The 19020-nt window shown below is 41.4% G+C and overlaps 1 protein-coding gene across 4 annotated transcripts in view; it reads right to left on the bottom strand.

Moving 5' to 3' along the window:
* Positions 1 to 19020, bottom strand: part of AFF2 (ALF transcription elongation factor 2) — a 470917-nt gene that overhangs the window by 236500 nt on the left and 215397 nt on the right. The gene's annotated exons all lie outside the window — the stretch shown is intronic.

Raw genomic sequence — 19020 nt, 5'->3', positions numbered from 1 at the left:
GGTTAATGAAAATTAGAAAACATTTTCTACCTCCATCTCCCCACCTATGCAGCTCCATTAAAGCGCTCACATTTGGTCAGCCATTCACTGTCCAGAATATGATAGATGTATAACAGTTTTAGAACATCTAGGTATGGGGAGATCAGCCAGTCCAACCTTTGGAGAGTCCAACATTTTAGAGATGAAGCCCCGTAGAGGAAATGATTGGCTCAGAGTCATACAGCAATTAGAAACATGGCAACATGGAAACCTAGGAGTGCTGATCACCAGTTGATTTATAAAAGGATATTGACAAGAGGATAATTACAAGAGCAATAATCCGCCAGCAGGCCCATCTTAGGAAAGTAGGGAACCAAGCACAAAAATCACCACCTGACACGACATGTTAGAGACAGCTTGGGAAATCCTAGCCTATCCTTGATTTCCTTAACAAAAATTCTACATCTTAAGGGATCCTGAATGTTCATTGAATCCTCCCTTCACCAGTAAGGGGCTCTCCTACTTTATAGACAAGAAATCAAGAGAAAGATCATGACAGGCCTGGGGATAAGAAGGGAAGCAAGGTCAGCTTACAAACCTGACAGCTGCACAGGCCTCTCTCTCCTTGCCTTCCTGCTTTAGACTTGATGCAAAAAAACAAAACAAAGACAAAACAAAACGCTAGTGTGACGTTTCCATACAACAATACCATCATAAATATTCGAAGGCTCTTAGAATATCAGCATGCGTCATGTTTCCATTTTGAGCACTGTCACCTTGAAAGGGGGCGGCACAAGCCAGAAGAAGGGCACTGAGAGTTTAAAATTATAATTCGGAAGACTACCTAATGACATGGGAACATGCTCATGATATTACGTTAAGACAAGGTGCAAAACTCTGATTGCAATGATAATCTCAAGTCTTGTCTTCTGTATACTCCTACATACATAAATGAACCAGCACAGTTGATATTTCTGGGATATTATGCCTTAACTTTGTTTTCTTCTTTATACCTTCACATACATGCACAGTTCTTAATGTTATACAATAATATAATTTTATCAGGAAAAATAGACAGGACACTAGGTTATGAGTCAGGTTTGAGCCCCAGCCCTGCCACTCACTAGCAGTGTACTGCAGGGCAGATTGCTACTTAACCTTGATGAGCCTCAAAATAACTATCTTTATAGGGCTTCCTCCTGCACAGTGCTGTTTTGAGCACTTAGAGGAAGTAGAAGGTAGTGAATTGAAAATTGCAAGGTAATCTTCTCGGGTTCTTAGGCCCATTGCTTACCCCTTTCTTTGGACACATAAGATGTAAACAATTAGGAATAGGATTTCTTAGGCTGTTTCTATACAGAAAGCCCAGCATAGTGAAAAGAATAATAAGCACACATTCACACATTTCTTTCTATATATTTCTTATACACACATTTATTTATGCTTCTATCCCGTCTTTTAAAAGTCTTTCAAACAAATCCATTCTATAGTTGGCAGTTTTCTCCATTTTTTGCCAGTATGCCATACCCCATAATCACTTAGGAATCTATTTGTGATAGAAGCCATTAAGGGCTTCATTTTTAATCAAATAACTAGTATCCCCTACTCTGATCCCCAAACAGAGTCCTTTTTATAGACCACATTAGAGCTCTCACCTTTTCTACCCATGTACATCCTCAATGGTCTTCGTTGTTGAGCTATCAGACATGGTTAAGAGAATAAAGAATTCAGGGCCCTCCAGTAAGATGCAAAGAGTAGAAAGAGGGAGAAAATAGGAAATTCATCACGTGCACCCACACCTCGCCATGATATATACACATATACACACTTACAAACATACCCACCCCTCATCCAGAGTTCAAATGTTCATTACTGAATGTTGGCTTGTATTGTTTAACAAGACATGAAGAATAAAATATCCATACACAGGAAAAGTATTTGTGTGTGACTTTCTCCAAAGGAGTTCTTTTGCTATATTTAAACACCTGCAACAACTGCTATTCTCAGTCTTCACTTAAAAACATTTAAACTTTGATAGCTAAAATCTTCACTTTCATCTATTGTTACTACTGAAGGACATCAAATGTTTTCTGTTATTTAAAATGGAGTAACAACTGCTTGACAAATAGTTACTCCTCAAAAAACCCCTCATTCTTGTAACAGTTGATTGCATTAGATCATTATAATATAATGCCATTTGTTTTTATCTCAGGTCCATAAGGTAATAATATCACAAAACCCTTGTGGGCAAAATCAACTGTAAACTGAAAAGAAAATGGAAGTTTTAAGGCCAGATTAGAGAAAGTGAATGTTTGGGCAGGAGGAGGCAGCTAGAAATAGAGTTGCAAACAGATGAACGGTACACGATTTACCTCTGCCAAGAAACACAAAATAGTAGCAAATCACAAAAAGAGCGAAAAGCAAGATTAGAAGAAGAAATAAGTTTTGGATAAATGAAGAAAATATAGGCTATAATAGAATCCAAATAAAATTTCTGAAGCCCAGAAAATAAATATAGAGAGCACTTATAGACCTCTTGAGTGACAGTGAGAAGATGGAGTGATACACGTTCATGAAGGAGATGGGAAGTCTAGGAACAGAGAACATGACCCCTGGTATTTAGGAACCAGTTATCCTATTCCCGTGGTAAAATAATACTCAATTCACATTTTTTTTTACAACACATATAGTTCTTAATTTCCATACCTGCAAAGTAGATGTGAGTTCACCAAGCATATGATGTTAGAATTTTAGAAATCATAAACATAATTTAAGTTCCATTTTTATTTTATAGACAGAAGTGCAATGGATTCTGACTCCAATGCAGTAATTACTACACCATAACATGCTATAGGACTCAGCAAACTGAAAATGAAATGCTCAGATTAATTTTAGAGATTTCTATTATACTTTTTGAACTTGAAATTGATCATTTCTAACACCTTCTACAAACTCATACAAAATGAAAATCATTAAACCAAGAGTCTTACTTTCTCCTTCCCCATTTTAACAAACATAGGTAAATCCAAGTTTTGAGGGGACATGGTGAATCAAGCATAATTTTTATCCAGAAACTAATAACAGATTTGTTGCAGAAAGCTATCTAGTAAACATTGCCAAATATTAATTTGTATTTTAATCTATAAAATATTTATAACAGAAGTCTTGAAGCTAATAGATTGAAATGTATGGAGCTACAATCTTGATTTTAACTCACGCTCACTAAGAGAAATTTATCTGTGCTGCTCACTTATTTTTACAATAAAATCACCTCCAATGAATTGTATTCATTTCTTTATATAAGCAGAAAAAAGGTGGAGATATTGGAAAAACAAAATTTAATATTCTAATATGTACCAATCCTTGACTTGTTTAAAAATGATAAACTATATGGTAGAGCCACTCTTCAGTCATGCCCCCACCCCCAACATAGTGTTACTGTGCCTTAACAAAATGCAAAACAAAATGAAACAAAAAACACAGACTGTGTTTAAATTCCCAAGAGCTAAATGTAGAGTTGAAAGAGAATAACTAAAGAAAGGGTGGGTATGTACATAAACATACACAGACTCTCAAATAGAATTGTGCATCAGAGAATCTGAGATAACATCATTGTACCTATTCTCGGGTGAATAATTATTTTACTAGGTCTTTGGTTTTTCTAACATCAAATATAATGTGCCATCTCTTGCTTTAATATCTAAGATGCATGTGATTCCCATGCAAGCCACTTTCACATATCTGTCAAGCAACCGCTGCCTAATGAGTTTGGGTGATCAAATTTATAGCTATATGCGCACAGTGACATTTTCTTCAGGATCAGTTTCTAGTGCTGCCACTTGCTTGTTGTGTAACTTCAGAAGAAATAACAGACTCCTTCTCTGGATCCAAGTTTACTCATCCATCCAACATTCTAGATGATCTTGGATGGTTCTTCCAGTTCTCACACCTGTTTCTCTGTACATATTCAAACCAGTTGAAGGCATGCAAAAAATACAAAGGCACAAAACTTATGAAAGCCAGGTTTACAATGGACTATTTCGGTAGACAGGTTTCACTGCTACTTTTATTCGATGGAAGTGGTGGGAAAGGGAGCATCACATTGGTAAATATTGAGTTGGACTTTTTAAATCTTCTTAATTCCTAAAACGGTTTTAGTGAACATCATCAGAATTATGACACTGGTAGCCTAAGCCAACCAAGAGAATGGCCCATCTTTAGCAGTTATCATCTATTTCATTTCTAGATTCAACAAGGAAAGATGGAATTGGAGTCAATGTGGTGTAGTGTAAAAAGCACAAGGCAGGGAGCCTACATGGACTTGGGTTCAAATCCTGACTCTATGCTTACTACATGGCTTTGGGAAGGGTGGCTGATCACTCAGTGGGGATACAATACTAGCTCCTACTTCCTAGGGTGTTAGGAGGTTCAAAAGAGATGACGTGCATAAAGGCCTAGCAGAGTGCCAAGCACATAGTATATGCTTAGTATCTTTATTCCTTCTTGCTTCCTTTTTTTTTTTTTGTGAGGAAGATCAGCCCTGAGCTAACATCCATGCCAATCCTCCTCTTTTTGCTGAGGAAGACTGGCCCTGAGCTAACGTCTATTGCCAATCCTTCTCCTTCTTTCCCCTTTTTCTCCCCAAAGCCCCAGTAGATAGTTGTATATCACAGTTGCACATCCTTCTAGTTGCTGCATGTGGGACGCCGCCTCAGCATGGCTGGACAAGCCATGTGTCGGTGTGCACTCGGGATCCGAACCCAGGCCACTAGCAGCGGAGCGCGTGCACCGCTAAGCCACGGGCTGGCCCCCGCTCTTCCATTTTTAATGGCTAATCTCACAGCATTGCTATCCCCACAGTCTCTTCCCCTAAACTTGGGCCAAACTCCTGAGCTAAGATCAGAGGAGACCTCAAGGTCCAGAGCCAAAAAACGGCCCATTGCAGTAAAGGAATCCATAGACAACAACGGGAGAGAAAGTGCAGAGCAAACACTTCCCCACCACCATCCCTGTGTGGCCTGGGAGGTGCCTACTGGGTGGACAGAGAGCTAAGGCACACACGTCTGTCCCCAGGCATCTGGTCCCACACCACTACATTTATATAAGGTGATGCCATGCAAAGATATTTAATAGTCTTACTGAGAATGGCACTATTGCTAGAACTGAGGCCACCACATGGAAACAGCTGGGTAGGCTTTGGTTTCCTTTCATTCAAGATTATAGACCATACACACGCAGCTACATAACTGGCTAGTTTTGTCTCCCCAAACAAATTAGCATTTGGTCAGGCCCACTGTCAAATTAAGACATTTTCCTGTACTTGGTGAGACTGAAAGCCACAATTTCCAAGCATTAATTATATCCACTGGTGGGTTGTACATCTACTGATATATTAACCCAATGGCAGTGCGCCAAAGGAAAAAAGAAACCTGCAGGCAGAAAAACACAAATCATGGAGTTTCAAGAAGTGTGGGTTTTGCTTTAATAAGATTATAATTTTGCTCATCAGTAGTGTTTTAATTTTTTCATTTTCCTAAAAATCACTGTATAGACTCCTCCTTGTGAGGAACCATGGATAAACCTACTGAACCCCAACTCCAGAATACTAGCACATTTCCTTAAACAGAATCAAAATTCATTCCAATATTTACCAAGTAGATGAATGAATGCACAAAAGAAAGAAAAGTTTACTAGGCTTAAGAGACATGTTTTGTGGCACAAAATCCTACAGTATTTAGTACCTAAGGTGATACTACTGGAGTCACAGGTGTTATGTGACAAATATTTTAATGAATAAATGCATGAAAATTTCACCCATCTATAATCAAATGTCTATAACAGACAACACAAAGCATGTGGGCAGTACATTGCGTGAGTGGTCAAAATAAATTAGTATTTGATTACTTTATTCTCACCAGTTCATTGATAGGGAAAAAGAGTGAACCTCACATCCAGACAAAACCTTGCAGGGAGAAGAATAATTATTATAATTGTTTGAGGTTGACCACAGTCACTGATGGAAAGTTAACTACATCTCTAAATCAGAGTCGGAGATAACCTCTTGACCAAAGATCAAATCATTTCTAAGCTGGTGCTATTTATATACAAGGAAAAAGGAAGCCACAAACATGTCATTCGGCATTGTTTGAATACGAGAGCCGTCTCTGGGTTATTGGATTCTTCCTGCCTCTAGTGACAGGTAATTAACCTGGACAATCACGGGCCCTTTGCTCATAATACATTTTTCATCCCAAACAGACACTTTCAACCCAAACAACCCTTGATAGATTTCAAAGAAGAAGTGTATGCAGTATCTTCTTTGGCCCTCCAACTAATGCTGAGAGGCTGGTGGAGCAGGTACTAGATTTTCCCATTTTATATGAGAAGAGACAGAGGATTAGAATGCTGCAGTGACTTACCCCAAATCACAGTAGTAAAAAAATTGGCAGAACTGCCCCTTGCACCCTGAGCCTTTTGAGTCTTTCCAATGCTTTCTAAACTTTTCCTTTCTAAAAATAAACAGGGCTTTCTGTCCCGTTCAAAACTAAGTGCTATGTCCCAAATGTTTCCTTTCTTCTGTTACTTCTAAGAAAAAGGTGGAGATTACACTCTGAAGGAAAATGCTACTTCTTAGATGTTTGGAGGTGGGGTATAAACAGTGAACCAGTAGTCTGATACTAAGTCAAGGACAGCCCCACACTCTCCCAGACTAAATTTTCCCATTCCTATTAGAGCAACCCATTTAGATGGATTCATGTGTTGCCACCTTGGTTTAGACCCTTTGGGAGTGGTCCTTTACCAAAACTAGCTGGGAAAGGACAAGTGCAACTTGGCTCAACACTGCCAAGTCCTGAGCCGTGCACATGTGCAGAGGAATGCTTCTCTAGAAGCTGGTCGAAGGCACCTAGAGAAGCACAGAGGCAAATCCTTTGGGATCTTTTTGGGGTAGAGGAACATCAGGAAGATTTAGGCCACTCAAGGAACTCAGTGCCATACTTTAAGATGGTTGTCTCACTGAAATGACTTGTCAGAAAGAGCTGATCTCTGACATAGTGGCCTCTGGTGTCTTGCCCATATGTGTGCATAGAACCCTTTTGGCTGGTTTCTGGAGTCAGGTGCTTCAACGTCATCTGGGGTGTTAGTGGCTCAAAGGGAGCTTCTTTCTTCAGCTTGGCTTCCTGAGGCCACACCACCACCAGAAAGCCACATTTCCTGGCAATGGGGAGCTCAGCTCTCACTTGCCTGAATTTCCTGGTAAACTGGTTTTAAGCCCCAGAAATAGTTTCACTTGTTTGTTTGCTGGTGGGAGAAGTGACATGCATCGTTGGATTTGGGTGTTTTTTTTCTTTAAGTACTGCTAATACTGGCCAACCAACCCCAGATGTTTTGAAAAACGTAATTCTGACGTCATCACATCACAACACATGTGCATTTCATGAATGTGCACTTTTGCCTTGTTTGGGGGGCGGGAAGGGAAGGGTGGGCTGGCTTCCTGAAAGAAAATGTCATCTAAATCTTCCCTTAATTCAGGTAATTTATTTCCTTAACACTTTACAATAGCCTGAGGTCAGTTAGCAAAGGCATTTTTTCCTTAAAGTTGCCATCACCATTTTGAAAAGTAACAAAGCATCTTTCAGTCAGTGGGCCCTTGGGCCACAGGCAAAGGACTCTGCCAAACTCTGAGACACCCCTGAACTTCAGCTGTCACCCATCGACAGGCAAGGAAGCTCACCGTCTAGCAGTCTTAGGTGTTTGGAACATCCTTTGAGCTGGTGGAAGGCAGCAGCCAATCTGTTGCAAAAACACTAGAAAGGTTCTCAAGACAACTTTGGATGTTGCGTTTGTCTTATCAAATGAAGCTCTGTGAATTAAATGAAAATGGATCAGAGAGGATTTACAAATGAAAGGAAAGCTATCAGGGATTATTGCTTAATGAAATGGTGTCACCCTTTTATTACTTCCGAATGTTTTCTCATATTTAAAATATTTAGTATTGGGGAGTGTTGACTTTTATGAAGATCTCGAAGCACATTAGTAGAAGTATTAGAAATGTTAATAATGATTATTTCATGCCAAGAATATGCTAGCACTCACACAAATGCATAGAGCATTCCTATGAGGCAACTACCATTGGTGGCAAGAATTATTATCCCTATTTTACAGCTGGTAAAAAGGAAACCTATAGATACTAAGCAATTTGTCCAACCATACAATGGCTGTGACATAGGCAAAGCAAAGTGGAGAATCAACACAATTATCCGGCCAAGTCAAGCCAATAAAAATAAGCGATTGAGAGTTAAGTTCCTCCCTCCTGCCACCACCCGCGAATTAGCCAGATCGCTCTCTGCACTGATTAAATTCACTGGATAATTGTTTTAACGCCCCTTTCAAGCCCTCATCAACCCTCCCCTGAACTACTGCAATAGCTCCTAACTGGTCTGTCTCCCTGTCTCCAAGCTCATGCTGCTCAATGTATTCTCCACTCTCCACCAGAATTAAAATGAGGCCTGAACAGACTAGTCCCCTTCTCACAAGCCTACTCTCCACAGACAGCAAATCCATCCCCCTTTTCACAAACCTCTCCAGAAAAGAGAATAATGTCCGTAGTGTGACATTTAGACCTTCCACCATCTGCTTCATCCAGCCTTATCTCCTTCTACATTCTCCGTTATACACCAAGATCTTCCACTCCTCCATGTCTTTGTTGTTGTTCCTTCAATGAGAAGTGGCCTGTCTCCATATTCCACTTATCAATAGTATTCTCATCCTTCAAGGCCTTGCTCAAATGGTCCCTCTTCTATCATGCTCCTCTTTGGTCCCTTCAGTCATAATATACACCAGGTTCTGCTTGCCCAAGCTATCCCTTAAACCTCTTTTTTACACACACATCATTCTGGCTTGTTTACAATTCTGTTCTCACCTATCTTACGATCCACCCCACTGGTCTGTAAATTCCTGGAAGGCAAAGACAATGTCTAATTCATCTTAGTGTTTCATACACACCCCAGTGGCTAGTGTAGAGCTTAGAATACAGGAAACACACAATAACCATGTATATAGATAAAGCCCAAAATAAAGAGGTATCCCCAGTAGTGAAACACAAAACTATACTCAGTTATATTCAGAATAACCCAAACCTTCCCAAGTCGTTAGATCCTACTTCCTTCTAAAAGCTTAAAACTGCTCAATGGATAAAATCTGAAGTTATTTTGTCTGTTTTAGCTCCTAAGGAAAGAACACTGTAAGTTATATATTGAATTTTACAATATTTGGCCAGTCCCAAAACAACTGATTTACTCAACCAGTAGATATTTTTTCCATTTATCTGATTTCTAGACCTGCATGGAACTAGGCTTAAAGGCACTTTGGAATAAAGTGCTTATAAGTTACTGTCAAAAAAGATTTCACAATTGGATCTGCATTTATAAGCACACTATTAAAATATGCTTTAATGTGACCAGAACATTTTCAAACAGCTGGCATAGTCATCTGAAAAAATAATTAGTTTTCAATAAAAGTTGCTTTTTATTACTCAGGAAAAGTTCTCCGGTGACTTTTAAGGATCTGCCAAGTGAAATTTCAAAATGAAAATACAGTATCCCTGCTGGCCAGTGGCCGAGTGGAATGAAACACAAACGCACTAATTTGTGCCAAGCCCTAGACATGCCGCACCGAGGCACAGTGAGTAAGTGCCTGCCTCGGTTTAATGTTACATAAACCCGCCCATTGTCCTCTCCAGCTCTGCAGAAAACTGTCCACTTGGGGCCTATGGCCTACGGATTGCGCCAGTTTTATCCCCTCTCTTTTTGCCGGCAGGAAATGAAAATGGGTTTGGGAGACCAAGAAGCCAGGCCCAGGGAAGGCTAAAGCCTAGACATTTGTTGCTCAAGAGCCTAAGACAAAGGAAAATGGACAGGAAACCTGGTGATGCTGTGAAAGCAGCTCTGCTTGGAATGAGAACTGCATGCAGCTTCCATCCTTAGCTAGTTAGGTACAGTCAAATGACAAAGAGAGGAGATTCGGTGATTTAGCTGCATCCGTGTTTACAACCTGTAACACTTAGAAGCAGTTTTTACCAAGAAGGTAAACAAACCCAAGAACCTTTTAGATGATCATCTCTGTTGGCAGGAGTGTTCAACAGCCAAAAGCGTCTTCAGCCCATCTGACATCCACAAGTCATGTCTTCAAGCACAACTAGTTACTCCCTCTGAGTTCTATTTGGTAAGTCTTTCCAGGTTTTTCTCTAGCAACATTTTCCCTGTTCCAAGGGCTCTTTTAGCACTCATCTACAAAAACAACATCATCAGCTACCAAAAACACACAAAATACAACCTCTTCCTATAGGAACTCTGTTGATCATGGAATTGAAAAAGTGAGGAACGTTTGCAAGAGAAACATCAGCCTTGAGACACTAGGAGGCTATAAAGAATGCTAGCAAATCGTCACCTAGGTTTTCTCTAATGTAAGCTGTTTCCATGCTGAAACAAGGTGAGGGGCCGAGAGTTCAAGAGCCAGCCTTGTGGTGAGAGCGAAAAGAATGCGGAGGTGGGAGTCCGACTATCTGTGTCTGGATCCATACTTTGCTACTTGTTTGTTCAGAGTGATATGCAGCATGTTAGAAGCTCCATTTTTTTGACCTATGAAGCGAGAATGAAAATGCCAACCTCAAAGGACAGTTGTGAGAATCAATGGGACAATGTTTTGTAAACTATAAAGTGCTGTGTCATTATTGACCTCTTTTTCACTCTCTCCATTCATCTTTATTTCCAAATGTTCTAATGTAAAAGCCAATTTCCCATTTAAGGGACAGCGATTTAACATTCATAGTCATTTGGAGCAGAAACTACCAATTCTCCAAAGTGTTATGGTTGGAAATATAATGTGCGCAACTGGCAACAAAGGCTTATCTGAACCTCTGACCTGATTCTCAGATGCTTAGAGGGTCATTTTTATGGGGCCATTTGTGTACTGATATATTTCTATTGTTAAATGGATCCTAAAATTTGCTAAATATTTGTTTGAAGTTGAGGGCAAAATAGCTCAATCCCTATAGATCAGATTTAATAAAATGAGAACAAAATGCTTTCTTCTCTATCTCAATTTACAAACTATTAGCAGTTAGGTCATTCCAGCCAGATAATTCCATTGAGAAAGAAGCAGATGTCCAGGGCCGGCCCCGTGGCTTAGTGGTTAAGCGCGCACGCTCCGCTACTGGCAGCCCGGGTTCGGATCCCGGGCACGCACCGACGCACCGCTTCTCCAGCCATGCTGAGGCCGCATCCCACATACAGCAACTAGAAGTACGTGCAACTATGACATACAACTATCTACTGGGGCTTTGGGGAAAAAAAAGGAGGAGGATTGGCAATAGGTGTTAGCTCAGAGCCGGTCTTTCTGGGCAAAAAGAGGAGGATTAGCATGGATGTTAGCTCAGGGCTGATCTTCCTCACAAAAAAAAAAAAAAAAGAAGAAGAAGCAGGTGCCCATTTTATTATGCTTAAATAGGGTTAATCTTTAGGTCATTATTAATTTTAAATAAATAATAGATAAACATCTAAATATGACTATAAAGCATTACTCCTACCTTTTAGGCCTGCCACTTCCTCTTTCAGTGGGAGGCCACATTAGGGGCTCTGTTCATCTATACTGCCTGGGGTGTCTAATAATTGTAGACTCTGTTAGCAAGGGGACCACGTATCCTCAGGGATTGTACTTCCTGTTTGTGCTCTATCATGACACCACCTCAGCCCTGGAAGGTTTTCGGGTCAGCTCCAACTTATTGACAGAGTTGTGCTGTACCTGAATTGATGCCCCAGGACAGGTTGAAAAGGTTCATACAGAAACTTAAGAAGGATGCCACCTAGCTTTCTAACTGTATGATTAGACTGTATGATTCCCTATACCGATACAAAACTTTCCCTAAGTGATAAGGCTGTTTTGCCCACCTAGGGCACTGAATACCCTCAGATTCTGGGAATCTGAAATTTTGGAAATTGCTAGGCAGAATGGGTCTATGTGACCAGACTCCAGTAAAAACTTTGGACACTAAGTCCCAAAGGGGCTTCCCTGGGCAGAAACATTTCACACGTGTTGCTGCATTTTTGCTGCCGGGGATAGAGCATTCTGTGTGGCCCCTCACGGGAGGGAGAGAGCATAGGAAGCCTGCATATGGACTCCTCCAGACTCTTCCTGGTGTATCTTTTCCCTTACCGACATGGCTATATCTCCTTGCTGTGTCTCTATAATAAATCTGAGCTGTATGACATTATGTTAAGTCCTATGAGCCCTTCTAGCAAATCAACAAACCCTGGGTAATCTTGAGAACCTCTGAAACAATCCCCATGTGGCCATTACTGAGGAAAACTGGCTTGTTACTCTTCAGACACTGTATTATTTTTATATAAAGTATCTCCAAAAATATATTTGCTGCTAGTTCTTCAACATAATCTAGAGGACAGCCTTGGCCATCCCAAAAAGCCAAGAAGGCAAATTAAAAAGTGGCCCAGATATTCTGTCCATAAAAGTTTCAATACAGTCATGTGCCACATAAAGATGTTTCCGTCAACAATCGACCACATACATGACGGTGGTCCCATAAGATAAGTACAATATAGCTTAGGTGGGTAGTAGGCTATACCATCCAGGCTTGCCATATTTGTGTAAGTACATTCTATGACGTTCACACAACAACGAAATCACCCAATGACGCATTTCTTAAGATATGTCCCTGTCGTTAAGTGGTACATGACTGCATTACAAAAAAAATAATTCTGAGTTGCTTAAGTTCTTATAACTAATTGCCTTTTGGGGAAAAAATCAACTAGAGATCACAGATGTCTAGACCAATTCCATTAAACATCACAAAGAGAAAGAAATGTGGAAATGCAGTAAATGATAATTTGTGTTGAATAAGAAAAAATGTAGGAAAAAGGAAAAAGTAGGGAAAGGGAGAAACGTACTGAAAGTTTATCAAAGAGAAGCATTATGCTAGAAAAGTGGAAATGGTCTAAAGACACCAGCTACTTCTTAGTGAGCCAAGTTTTCTTAGGACCCAAGCTCCACCTCTCCTTGCCGACGGAGTTGGACAGAATGCCTTTTAAGACACTGTGTTAAGTCTTGAGGCTTTCCCAGAGGTCACTGGAACCTGATTTTGCTCCACGTCTTACTGAAGGGGAGATAGTCTTCGAATGGAATACAGTACCCATATTCCAGACCCAGGACCCGTACCCCCAAATCCTGAGGAGAGGACCCCGGCAGACACCCACTGCAACTCTACCTCCAGGGAAACCACATTGGATGGAGGACAACATCTGGGTGGACAGAGATGAGCTGATGTCGGGGAGAAGACCAGGCCATGTGGGGGTGACACTGCTCCCAGGATCTCTTGGGTAGGGCTTTGTGACTGGCTTCTCCACTCCTCATCCTGCATCTGAGGAGCTCTCCAAGGACTGCTGGAACTGTTGATGAGTATGGGCTAGAGTCGCTTCCTTCAGGTGCTCTAGAAGAGTCCAATGCCACTGCAAGGCTCAGCAAGGGGAGTAGGCTAGTGTTTCCTTTTAACTCAAGCTATTGGGTGCCAGCTGTCCCTATCTCCTCGTCTGCTTCATGAAAAACCACCCCAGTGCCTAACCATTATGTAAGGCCAGAACCATAATATTTAGTGGCAACCCACTGGAAACAAAACATGGCTACTAATAACAGTAAAAACTGAAATAATGTATTAATTAGTACCAGTGCTGTTGCCTCTCTGCCTCCCATTGCTATTCCACTATGAACCAGCCCAGTATTAGTACCTTTGCTGTTCCTTCTAACATGTATTTGAGCACCTTACTCTTGAACTATGTGGCATGGAAACTAACACTCTTCTCTTCTTGGCTGCACTCATCCTTAAGATTTGGAGGATTGTATTCAAATCTAGGTGTCATCACTCAGTAATTCTGTGGCCATGGGAAAGCCATTCAATCTCTCTGTTACTGAGTCCCTTCATTTAAAGATGGGGTAATAATATCTCTCACGCAAGGCTGTTGGGAAGATTAAGGATAACATAGGTAAAGAGCATCAAAAGCTCTCATTAAATGAGAGTGGCTGCAGATATTATTGTTGTCAATGTCCTTCTTATTTTTAAAAATTTCTATTAATGTTCCTCTTATAATGATGATGTAATTTATGCCAAGGTATCATTCTTGGTCACTGTCTCCAAAGTGGTGAGTACAAGCTACTCTCTCAGAGGAGGAGCAAACTAGCAGGCCTTTGGGTGTTAGAACCCAAATATGCACCATGGGCTCATTTGTTACCATGATCTAAACATGAGAAGAGACTCACTCTGGCACAGGACAGAAGCACAGCGATCCGTTTATCAAGGGCACCCTAATCAAACAATGCACCAGATTATCCTGGTGTGCATAAAGTCCTGTGGAAATCATGAATATATGGGATATTTTCATTTGCCTTTGTCCATATTCCAGGATGATGTACAGTTTTTACAGTTAGTCTTTTGTTTGCTGGGAATGGGGTGGGAAGAAGTGGCCAACCTTGGTAGCGACTTGCCCCACCCTTCTCAGGCATACGCTGGACAATTAGCATGGCTGTATAATTAACAAGAGGCACACTGTCCCCTCTCCATGCTCAAGGCCCTCCCCATCACCAAAAAGAAAAAAGGTATTCACACCTGAATACAATTTTGGTTACAGAACAATAAAGGACAGGTGACAGGCCCAGCTAGAAGGCCTATTTTTCATTTTCCTGCGGCCACAAATCAGACATCTTGGGCTCACAGCAGGACAGGCTCCACTGGCAGTAATTGGCACCATCTGTAGCTGTCAGAGCACTGGCTGGCATTCCAGCATTCCATCTTTCCAGTCAAGGCATTCATCACTCGTCCAAAACTCAGCCAGCTGACACTGAAAGATTAACTTGCATTGATTTGCTTGGCTAAACTCGCCTGAGCTTCAGTTGGTACTGAGCATTCCTGTTTAATAGCCATCCCCATCACAAGATGTTTACAAGGTGATTGTCTACTGAAGTTTTTTTTCCACTCCCCATCTTCTGCCTAATGTGCTCTCAATAATTAGACTTCAGGAAATGGTGAATTAAAACAGAGACAAGTGAGTACCGCATACAATCCCCACCAAACGCCAGGCCCGTGGGCTGTATAATTAGAAAGTCTCTCCCCTTATCTTTCAGTTGCATTAAACTCCTCCCTTGCCACAGTGTTTGTAGGTGGTGGAGGAGATGTTTCTACCTGCATTTTTGCCAGAAGACATTAAGGGTTAGTCATCTCAGAGGTAACTCAGAGGCCATGAGGTTGGCCTGCCTCCACCTTTTCCGCTCTCCAGCCCATGAACATTTCCTGGCCACCTTTCCTGGGCCAGGCTCACCGCTAGGCATGGGGGCTACAGAGAGGCATGAGCCACAGGCCCTTCTCAAGCCCTCACTGTGTGGGGGAGTGGAAAACCAAGTTAATCAGTGCTGCAGTGCACTGTGCTGTGTGACTGGGCAGAGCACTGACAACAGCTCCATACACAGGAAGCGTGAGAAGAAGGCACACCTATCGCAGACCAGAAAGGGGATCAGGAAAGGCTTCCTAGAGGAGGTGATACTTGAGTGTGGAAAGTTGAGAAGGAGCTAACAAGACAGTGAAACGGGAGAAAGGAAGAGGGCATTCCTCGCAGGGGTAGGGTGTAGAAGGCATTGAGCATGACACAGCAGGGGGTAGCTGCGGTGCTACGGGTGGTAGTTCAATGTGACTGGAATGAAAGAAGCGCATGGGAAATGGTGCACAGTAGTGAAGGGGCAGGCACATTCAGCCTTTGTGCTAAACTAAGAAGTTTGAATTCTATCGTCTAAGCGTTGGAGAATTTTTGAAGAGGTTTTCAACAGGGGATTGGCAGGCTCCGATTTGCAGCAGTATGGAGCATCAACTGGGGAGAAGAGCCTGGAGGCAGAGAAAGAAGTTAGAGTGAAGTGTGTCCATGTTCCAGGCAGTAAGGGTGTGGGGAGAGGTCAGCTTGACAGCCTACAATGATTGACCAAAGAGGGGCGTGTGGAAGTGGGAAGAGGTAGGAAGTCCAGAACATCTCACAGGTTTGGTTCTTGCGAGACCAAGTGGAGGCAACAGCCAGTCCCCAAGTTGGGGAATAAGGCAAAAGGGGCCAGTATGATTCCAAACATCAGAAGGCCTGAACATGTGTCACATAGCCCACCTTTCCAGCAACTCCTCCCACCATGCTCGGTGGAAACTTCCACTCCAACAAGCACATCAGCATGTTACTTCTTGAACAAAATCTTGCTTTTCTGTTCCTGAACCTCAACTCACATGATGTCCCTCAAATATAAGCCCTCCTTCCTCTGCCCTGCCCACCAATCCTTCCAAATGAAGATCAGCACCCAGCACAGGGTAGGACCTCAATAGATACTTGCTGTTATGGCCTGTACTGTGTCCACCCAAAAGATATGTTGAAGTCCTAACCCCCAGTACTTGTGCATATGACTGACGTTATTTTGGAATGGGGCCACTGCAGATGTAATTAATGAGGTTAAGATGAAGTCATATTGTAATAAGGTGTGCCTTTTATCCAATATGACTGATGTCTTTATAAGAAGAGAGAAATTTGGACACAGACATGTACACAGAGAGAACGCCACGTGATGATGGAGGCAGAAATTTGCGGGCGGTAGAGATTGAACTACTGCAGCTACAAGCCAAGCAACATCTGGGGCCACCAGAAGCTGGAAGAGCTAAGGAAGGATCCTCCCCTGGAGCCTTCAGAGGGACTGTGGCTATGCCATCACCTTGATTTTGGACATCTACTTTCTAGAACTGTGAGACATTACATTTCTGCTGTTTATGCCACCTGGTTTGTGGTATTTTTTTACAACAGCCCTAGCAAACTAATACACTTGTGAATTGAGACAATCAAATGAAATTGTGCCTCCTCCATGAAACTTACCCTGTTTCTGCAAGCCTGAAATTATCCATCCTTAAAAGTCAGAAAGCAACCATCAGCCCACAGTCCTCCCTTACCCTCCATTGCCGGCCTTAGGTGGACAGTGCCATCCTAACAAGGGGCTGACATAGGCAACCCATCTGCTGGAACAATAATAATAACTGCTCTCACTTGTTAAGTGATTCCATGTGATAACCACTTGGTAAATATTATCTTGTGTTATGGTCACAAGTGATTTTAAATGCGTTTGTTTCATTTGAGCCTAACAAAGACACTAAAAGGCAAGGTCTATTATCCCCACTTTACAGATGAGCAAACAGTGGCCAGAGAAGGACTTTCCCCAATGCTGCATAGCAAATGAGTGGTAGAGCCAGTCCCACTCTAGAGCGTGTGCTCTTCACTGCCACGTTCAAGTTTCCATTTGTCCACATGTAATTATTTTTAGCCTTGCCCAATTTTGTTCAGTTTCATGCTACTTCCTGTGTGTAAAAGTTTCCTTCACATTGTGGAACATCTTGCTTTGATTGTGAATATACACTCAAAAGAAATCTGCCCTCCACCAACTGAGATGAATTTTCCATGCATATGTTTTAAGCCTATAATGTCAAGAGGCAGTTAGACATGTTGTAAACCCTGGTGGATTGGGATTAACTCAGCTTTCTGAGGCAGAGAAAGTATCTTAGAGTGTAGAGGGAGGTTATATAGATATAAATGCAAATAGATATAAATATATAGTTATAGATATCTGTTTTTTCCTTCTGAGCATACCAGAAAACATACATTTCAAAAGAATGATCCTAGATCCATTTCCGGGAAAAAAACATCACAACTCCTAGGACTTGCCTTGGAAAGCAAAGCAAGTGATAAATTGCAAGTCTCACTTAAATTGCCACCCTCTTACTTGACAATGTAAATAAAATGTTCTTCTGTGAATGAAGATGTAGGAGTCAGAATAGCATGACAAATATCTGTTTATATAGTCATTATCAAAATATTACTAACAAATATGCTTCCACCATCTTTTGGGGAGTAATTGATGGCAACATTAATGTTTAATTTGGTACATGAGATAAAAAGCACTGAGCAATAGCGCATGTGTTGCTCTTTCTACCACTATCATCACAGCTACTCATAATAAACATCTATGGAGTATCAACCATAGATACTTATTAAGCCCAAAGGGGAAAACAAAACAAGAAAGAATTGACAAGATTTACAGCCAAAAGATTAAATATATGTATATATAGGTTTATGGATAGATGATGGATGAAAAGAAAGGAGGGAAGCAGGGAGGGAAAGAGAAAGGAGACAATGCACATGGGACATGGGTATGTGGCCTCTCTAAAAGTTCCCAGGAAACTAGAGTCACATTTCCACAAGTTGTTCAGCAACAAACTCTCCCCACTAAAAATAAATAAATACATTTCTTTCAAAACAGAACTCAGCAGCCACTTCAGCCAGCGGGATTATTGTGGTCAGAGTGTATTGTGCCCATAGCTTTCACTGGGGAACCAAGCCAAAGATCAGGGGAGAAAAAGCGGAGTTCAAGGGAACCATGAGAGAAGAAGACTCGAGAGAATACTGAAAGAATAGGAGGAAATAGAGTGAGGGGAAGAGAAGAGGCAGGGAGAACACCTGGAAGCAGTGGTCTAAGTTGTCTAACTGGGCAAAATTAACGTTCTGTAGCATTTTACCTGCTCAGTGCCAAGCACCCCTTCTTGTAGCTATTCTATATTTCTTACCATTGAGCATCTACTATGTGCCAGGAATTCAGTTAGGTACTTTCATATGCTGTGTTTTATTGCTATAGTCATTGTCACTATTTAGAAAGCAACAAATCTACATGATAATAAAGAAGCTAATTATGACCTCAACCTCAACCCCATGATATTAGCTTGCTCCATCCATTCTCAGACTCATGAGTACTGAAAGAATGGATAAATGGGTTGTTTTGGTTTTGATCTCCACAACCACTTGGTGAGGTAGGGATTATATCCCTATTTGACAGATAAGAAGACAGACATGATCCTGCAGTGAAGTCTCAGAATGACATTCAATTTGTTTCTGCCACTGTTACGACTTGAGGATCTCAGAT

The sequence above is a fragment of the Diceros bicornis genome, chromosome X (genome assembly GCF_020826845.1).
Source record: "Diceros bicornis minor isolate mBicDic1 chromosome X, mDicBic1.mat.cur, whole genome shotgun sequence".
NCBI classification, from domain to species: Eukaryota; Metazoa; Chordata; class Mammalia; order Perissodactyla; family Rhinocerotidae; genus Diceros; species Diceros bicornis.
The sequence above is the reverse complement of the archived record's forward strand: the minus strand, read 5'-3'. Positions and strand labels throughout refer to the sequence as shown.